The sequence below is a fragment of the Salvelinus sp. IW2-2015 genome, unplaced genomic scaffold (genome assembly GCF_002910315.2).
Source record: "Salvelinus sp. IW2-2015 unplaced genomic scaffold, ASM291031v2 Un_scaffold3607, whole genome shotgun sequence".
NCBI classification, from domain to species: Eukaryota; Metazoa; Chordata; class Actinopteri; order Salmoniformes; family Salmonidae; genus Salvelinus; species Salvelinus sp. IW2-2015.
Window position 1 is genome coordinate 50,985 of NW_019944885.1, and position 7,591 is coordinate 58,575.

Below are 7,591 nucleotides of genomic sequence, written 5' to 3' on the forward strand. Positions count from 1 at the left end.
CCCTGACCAACTAAACACATACAAAACAAGAGAAAACAGGTCAGGAACGTGACAACCTGACAGCACTGTAGAGATCACAATGGTGAGTTAGACGTCTCTGCGTGATACACAGAGTCAAGAGCCTTCAGTGTAGAGCTTGAGTCTTGCACATAAATAGTATCATCATTGTCCAACACAGAGAAAAAGTACAACAATTCAACTCCTTTCTGGCTGCAAAGGAAAAACAATCTTTGTGCCGGTAAATTAACCCAATACAATGTTATTGGTTCCATTGTACTTTGGGACAATGCTATTAGTTTCATTCACTTTGTGACTATGCTATGGATTGCTATTGGATTGTGCCTGCTGTTTGACCTCCTGTCCAGGGGGTGGAGCTGGAGGGCCAGAGAAAGTGAATGATCTTCACCAAAAGAGAATGACTGAGTGGGTAAAAGAATGGAGAGTGATATGATCTAGTTTCCAGGAATTGTGTAGAGATTCTTGTGATGAACGGCACTAGAATGGGTCTCAGGATCCCGTGCATTCAAATTGCCATCGATAAAATACACTGTCCGTAGTTTGTTTCCCATTACCATAATCCCACCTCCACCATGGGGCACTCTGTTCACAACAGTGACATCAGCAAACCACTCGCCCACACGACACCATACACGTGGTCTGTGGTTGTGAGGCCGGGTGGATGTGCTGCCAAATTCTCTAAAACAACGTTGGAGGCGGCTTATGGTAGAGATATTAACATTACATTCCCTGGCAACAGCCCTGGTGGACTGTCTTGCAGTCAGCATTCCAATTGCACGCTCCCTCACATCTGTGTCATTGTGTTGTGTGACAAAACTGCACATTTTAGAGTGGACTTCTTATTGTCCCCAGAACAAGGTGCACCTGTGCAATGATCACGCGGTTTAATCAGCTACTTGATATGCCACACCTGTCAGGTGAATGGATTATCTTGGCAAAGAATAAATGTTCACTAACAGAGATGTAAACAAATTTGTGCACACAATTTGAGAGAAATAAGCTTTTTGTGGGTATAGAACATTTTTGGGCTCTTTTATTTCAGCTCATGAAACATGGGACCAACACTTTACATGTTGAGTTTATATTTTTGTTCAGTATAGCTGAGGGCCCTTTAGCACCACACTGATAGGGAGGAGGGTTTACATCTATACTGTGTCGGATTGTCACAATCGTCTTTAGGTGAAAGAGAGGACCAAGGCGCAGCGTGATATAGATACATCTTCTTTTATTTGAGAAGATGAAACGAACACGAAACTAATACGAACTAAACAAAACAACAAAGAAGCTTACAAACGAAAGTGAAGACACAAGCTACTAACGTCAAACATAGACAATTACCCACAACCTACCTAATGCCTATGGCTGCCTTAAATATGGCTCCCAATCAGAGACAACGATAGACAGCTGTCTCTGATTGAGAACCAATCCAGGCAACCATAGACATACATAAACACCTACACTGAACACAACCCCATGAACTCTACAAAAAACCCTATACAATACAAACACCCTAGACTAGACAAAAACACACAAACATCCCCCATGTCACACCCTGACCTAACTAAAATAATAAAGACAACAAAGATAACTAAGGCCAGGGCGTGACACGGATGTGTGTTTTAACTTTTCTACATCCATAACAACCAGCTCTCTAGACTTTGATACAGATTTTATGGGCCTAGCCTAGAGATGCGCTCTCTCTCTCTCTCTCTCTCTCTCTCTCTGTCTCTCTCTGTCTCTCTGTCTCTCTCTCTCTCTCTCTCTCTCTCTCTCTCTCTCTCTCTCTGTGTGTGTGTCATTGAACCAATCATTGAACCTGGTGGTCAGTCTTTAGGCTGCTGTACAGCTTGACGGACTGTAGAGGATTTAATATTTATACTGGTCCTGTCTCCCTGTAGCGCTGTCTTAGGCATCTCACAGTACGGACATTGCAATTTATTGCCCTGGCCATATCTGCAGTCTTCATACTCCTTGCAGCATGCCTAAGGCACATTCACGCAGATGAGCAGGGACCCTGGGCATCTTTCTGTTGGTGTTTTTCAGAGTCAGTAGAAAGGCCTCTTTAGTGTCCTAAGTTTTCATAACTGTGACCTTAATTGCCTACCGTCTGTAAGCTGTTAGTGTCTTAATGACCGTTCCACAGGTGCATGTTTTCATTAATTGTTTAATGGTTCATTGAACAAGCATGGGAAACAGTGTTTAAACCCTTTACAATGACGATCTGTGAAGTTATTTGGATTTTTACGAATTATCCTTGAAAGACAGGGTCCTGAAAAAGGGACGTTTTTTTTTTTAATGAGTTTATATAACAATAGAACAAATGTTATGAGCCTGGTTCATTTTCAGTAATGAGGCCTGTACCCATTTACAGTTTCTCTACTTCAATGTATCAGGTGGAGTTATTCACCAGCTATAGAGTGAGTTGTTGTTTATGTTTCTAAGACTGCAGGGTGGGAGATGCAAACAATGGCCTTGAGAAAGCAGAAGTGTGTTGGTGGTCTTTCTCTGGTCTGTAGCAGGTATGGTCTCATTCTATATTTTTAGTTGCTCTGTTTATCAATCTACAGACATTTCTAAAGATGGAGAACGAATATCAATGTGTCAGACCTAGCTTATAATCATAGTCTGGTGTGTTCTGTTAGGAGTTCTCCATTCACTTTAAATAGTTATCTTTCACACCTCTTGAGAGATGCTTATCTGTGGTTTCCTTCACACTCAACTCAGCAACTATGGAACACAGTGTGGATAAACCTACTGTCATTGTGAGCCAATAGACCTTGTCTTCATTCTGATATCATTGTGATGTCTAACTGTGTTTCAGTGGTACGGGAGTCAGAATGGCTGGAGTGTGACATACACCACTCCGAGTATCTGTGCCTTGATTGGGTCAACAGTGGATCTGTCCTGCTTTACACATATCAGTGGTTTACAGTCACAACATCCGTCTGGTTCACTAAAAAGGAAACTGGTGTAGAACCTGAAGATCTAGGTCAGAACCCAGAGTATGCAGGTCGTCTGGAGTATCATGGGGATAAGAAGAATGACTGTACCATGACAATCACAGACCTGAGAGAGAGTGACTCAGCTACGTACTGGTTAGATTTACAACAAATCAGATCGTAGGGAAATATATTGGTCTTATTGGAGTCACTCTGACTGTCAAGGTACAGTTACATTCAATAAAATCTAAACTGTTGAATTCCATTTAGTTCTGGACAATTGTCTGGTGGTTATTTCTGGAGCACAAATATATTGAAACACAACTAAAATAAACCACAAATTCATCCAACAAGCCTGATGTAATCATTGCATGCTATGAATATGGACCAAATACTAAACTTTTTACTACTTATATCCACCTATAAGTGAATTTGTCCAATACTTTCGGTCCCTAGAATGGGGGACAACGTACGAAAGTGCTGATTTTCTAAATGGTTCACCTGATATGGATGAAAATACCTCAAATTAAAGCTGCCAGTCTGGAGTACAGAGACAAAATAACAACTAAATTGTCCCAGTACTTTTGGAGTTCACTGTAGCTTCCCGGACGAGCATTTATCTTAGCTAAATGTGAATATCTACCTCAATTACCTCGTACCCTGCACATTGACTCAGTACTGTGTACCCGTGTACATAGCCAGGTTATAGTCCACTCATGGTGTATTTATTATTCCTTTTATAATATTTCTCTATTTTCTCTCTGCATTGTTGGGAAGGGCCGTAAGTACTGTTTCACTGTTAGGTCTAAACATGTTGTCTACAAAGTATATGACACATTCAATTTGATTTGACGGAAAAAATAAATGTATTATTATCTTTTTAAAAGGACATAAATAGCATATAAGGAGGAGAAATAGGATGCATTTTCTTTCCACTAGATTGTTGTGTTTGGAGATGGATCCTACATCTTGTGTTCAGGAGGGAAGAGAGTCACATGTGACAGTACAACCAAATGTACACTGGACCCATCAAAGCCTACAGTTGGTATAAGAATGGACAGTCTTTACCAAACAGCAACACTCCTCTCCTGTCTATAGCCTAATTCAGTCAGCAGTGAGGATACAGGCAGATACACCTGTGTGTAGACGGGCATGAGGATCACCCCTCTGCTGAAGAGACTCTCACTGTCACATGTAAGTACATTGGGGGTTTTAGACGTCAGTTTGATATACTGATCATGATGATACTGAGACAGATTGTTTTCCACATAAATATTATCTACAATAAATATTTAGTGTGTAACATCCTTTACCTGAATGTGTATTACCACAAAGTATCATTCTTGTTGTTTCAGATTGTCTTTTACTCTGAATTAAATTATTCAAACTCATCCATAAAATGTAAATAAATATTTTGCTATAAATATATTCACTGTATTTTACACCAGATGGCCCAAGGAACACCTCAGTGTCAGTCAGTCTCTGGTGAAATAGTGGAGGGCAGTTCAGTGACTCTGACCGCAGCAGGATGCCACCACCTGTGGACAAATACACCTGGTACAAGAAGAACATAGCCTCAACAAAAGCATCAGGACAGAATTACTGCATCACTAACATCAGCTCTGAGGACAGAGGAGAATATTACTGTGAGGCCCAGAATGGAAGAGGACTATGGAACATCTACAGCTCTGATGATCATTGTAGCAGGTAAAGTTACATCTTCAATACAAAACTATATGTTTCAATCTAATTTTAATCATTATACTTTGTCTTATTACACCTTAGTTTATAACTATACATTGGGTTATAAGATCCCTTAACAAGTACTGCATTAATGTCCTGTATTATAGTTTATTTATAGTTTATTATTTCATACAATATACTCATATCAGCCAGATTTTATTATAGGGAAACAGACCTCAGTTGTGACTGCAGCTGTAGGAACCACAGTTGTTGTTCTGGTTCTCATCCTCTGTCTCTCTGGACCCATGTGGATCAGGTGAGTTAAAATGCATATTTATATGATTATTCTGATTATTATTATTATTACACTGATTTGTTATTAACTTCATTAATTCATTCTACATTTACATTTGAGTCATTTAGCAGACACTCTTATCCAGAGCAACTTACAGGAGCTTTTAGGGTTAAGTGCCTTGTACAAGGGCACATCGACAGATTTTGTTACCAAGTCGGCTGGGGATTCGAACCAACGACCTTTTGGTTACTGACCCAATGCTCTAAACTGCAAAATTGTATTTGTAACATATCAAATTCCACTGGAGGTCAATAGAGAGCAGATCTCACTCTCTCCATCATTACAGGAGATCCACAGGAGGAAGTGATGCCACAGCAGACACACAGGTGATTCTATCAGTTACTTCTCAACCTCCAGTCTCTTTCATTCTACTTTAACTGTTACCTTGAAACCACTCTCTCTCTCCACAGAGTGTTCATCCTGACCCTAACATTGACACATACACAGGTCTGAACATAAGGACCATGTCTCCTGACTACGACACTTTGGCAGTAAGTCTCATAATGAATTAATGTATGTGTTAGTATGTGAGTGTGTTTGTGTTGTATACAGTACCTGGATGTGTTTAGAGAACATTATTGAGTGAGTGGTGTCTCAAAGAGCTCATACATTTCCTTTCATTCCCTCCCTGCATCTCTCTCTCTCTCCCTCCTGCTACTCGTCTCGGTATCGTGCGTCCTATCGCTCTCCTAGTCCACGTCTCCTCTTCTCTCGGTATCGTCTTCGGTGAAATGGCGTCGTGCTAATGAGTTCTTCAGCGTACTGTGCTGCTCTTGCTCTCGTTCTGCTCTCGCGTCTCGTGTGGCGGTCTGTCGTTCGTCGCTCGTCCTGGTCTCGTCTCTCTCGGTCTATCTCTCCTCCGTCGTCGTCTCGTGCTCGGTCTTTCTGTTGCGTCTCTCTGGATCCAAGAAAGTGTCGCTGCTTGACCCTAACAGGTGACATGTACGTGACCACCGGCTCTGAAGCAGTGCGAAGAACAGGTGTTAGACGAGTCAGCCACCGTATGACAGCGCTCGCGCCGAGGTATCCACGCGGTGACCTGTGCAGTGAAGGTTTTGCTCGCCGCGCGCCGCGCGCGGGGGGGGGGGGTTAGGGTTAGGGGTTGTCAGGGGTTACGGGGGGGGTGTTGCATTATCAAGTCCATGTAAATGTTGCTGCATTCAGTGTTGTCTCTTTTCAGAATGTGAGGGACTCCCCCAGTGACACAGCCCCTCAGATAGATGCTGAGCCCTCCGATTATCAGAACTGAAGAGAACCACCTCAGAACATGGACTGAAGAGATCCACTACAGAACCTGGACTGTAGATCTTTGGCACCAAACCAAAGCAAGGCCTTACATGTCTATTCTCCTGCTGTCATATAGCTTTTATATCTAGGTTTTCCAGACCATTAGTAATTAAGTAAATGAGTTGAAATCTCATTCCTTGAAATTATAATTATGTTGATTGATAATAAATGGAATACATTATGCTTCTGCTCTTTTCTATGGGATTTTGCAATTTACAGATTTGTTGATTACCTAATGTACTTCTCCTAGTGACTAATATGGATAATATTGATAGCAGCTTTTTAATGTGTATTGCTCTTGGACCAATGTGCTCTTGATATGGACAAATTATGGACTTGCTGTTAGACATAATTGTGCAATGGCATTCATGAAAAGGAATACCATAATCAAGCTGGTTTTATTGTCAAATTATTCACTATTACCTATTTTAGATAAATTGTGATTCAGTGTAATTTATGCATCATGTTGTGAATAAGCTCAGTTTATGACAATAAATACAAATACATTTTATAAATATATTACAGCTTTGGTTTTCATTCTTTATTGTCTGTTATCTTGAAATCTTAAAGATGAATTTATACATGTGTTACACAGCACAGTGGATAGTTATTATAACATTGAATGACATCATTGGTTGAAAAGCATGTACATTTGGGCGCATTAGGTATTGCATCCAACTTAAAAGGCGAGTCGAGATCACCTTCCACAAATCACCTTCCATGAAAAATAACTACTCAATATCATTTGTAGATCAGTCCGTCAGTCACAATTTACCCATCATACATCACAGTTTTGATGCTCTCGAACACGGACTGTGACAGTGAGGAAGAAAGCATCTCTCCATCAGCGTCTTGGTCTCTGACATAGAGTTATATAGAGGGCACTTCTTTGCATCTTTCCCATTAAGGCTTTTATGACAGCATGGGCATTGCCATTGAGGGCTACCTCCATGTTATGGTAGTCAAATATTCTTCTTCTACTATTTCTATGAGTTTAATGACAGTCTGTCAACTAACTGAAAGGGTGCATACAATGGCTCTAGCCATGCTTAAACAGACTATGTGGCAAGCTGCTCTCTATTAAACTCAATGTCCCTGACTACATGCAGATCAAATACACAGCTGGAACGCTGATTAAGGTGTTTACGTTTCCTAATAATTAGAAAGGTTGCTCAGAAAACCATTAAAAAAAAATTATCTCATAAAAAAAATAATCTCATATCCGTATGCTTACTTCGATTTTGACCTTACACCGATTAATAGTCATGTAAGCTGTTTACATGACTATTGCGTCTGCCTACTGCCATAA

The 7,591-nt window shown here is 40.6% G+C and overlaps 1 long non-coding RNA gene across 1 annotated transcript; it reads left to right on the forward strand.

The window, feature by feature from the left end:
- Positions 1-4,870: 4,870 nt before the first annotated feature.
- Positions 4,871-5,480, forward strand: LOC139025942 (uncharacterized). Its single transcript, XR_011477630.1, has 3 exons — positions 4,871-4,956; positions 5,282-5,321; positions 5,406-5,480. It is a non-coding gene; the product is annotated as an uncharacterized lncRNA (long non-coding RNA).
- Positions 5,481-7,591: the final 2,111 nt, after the last annotated feature.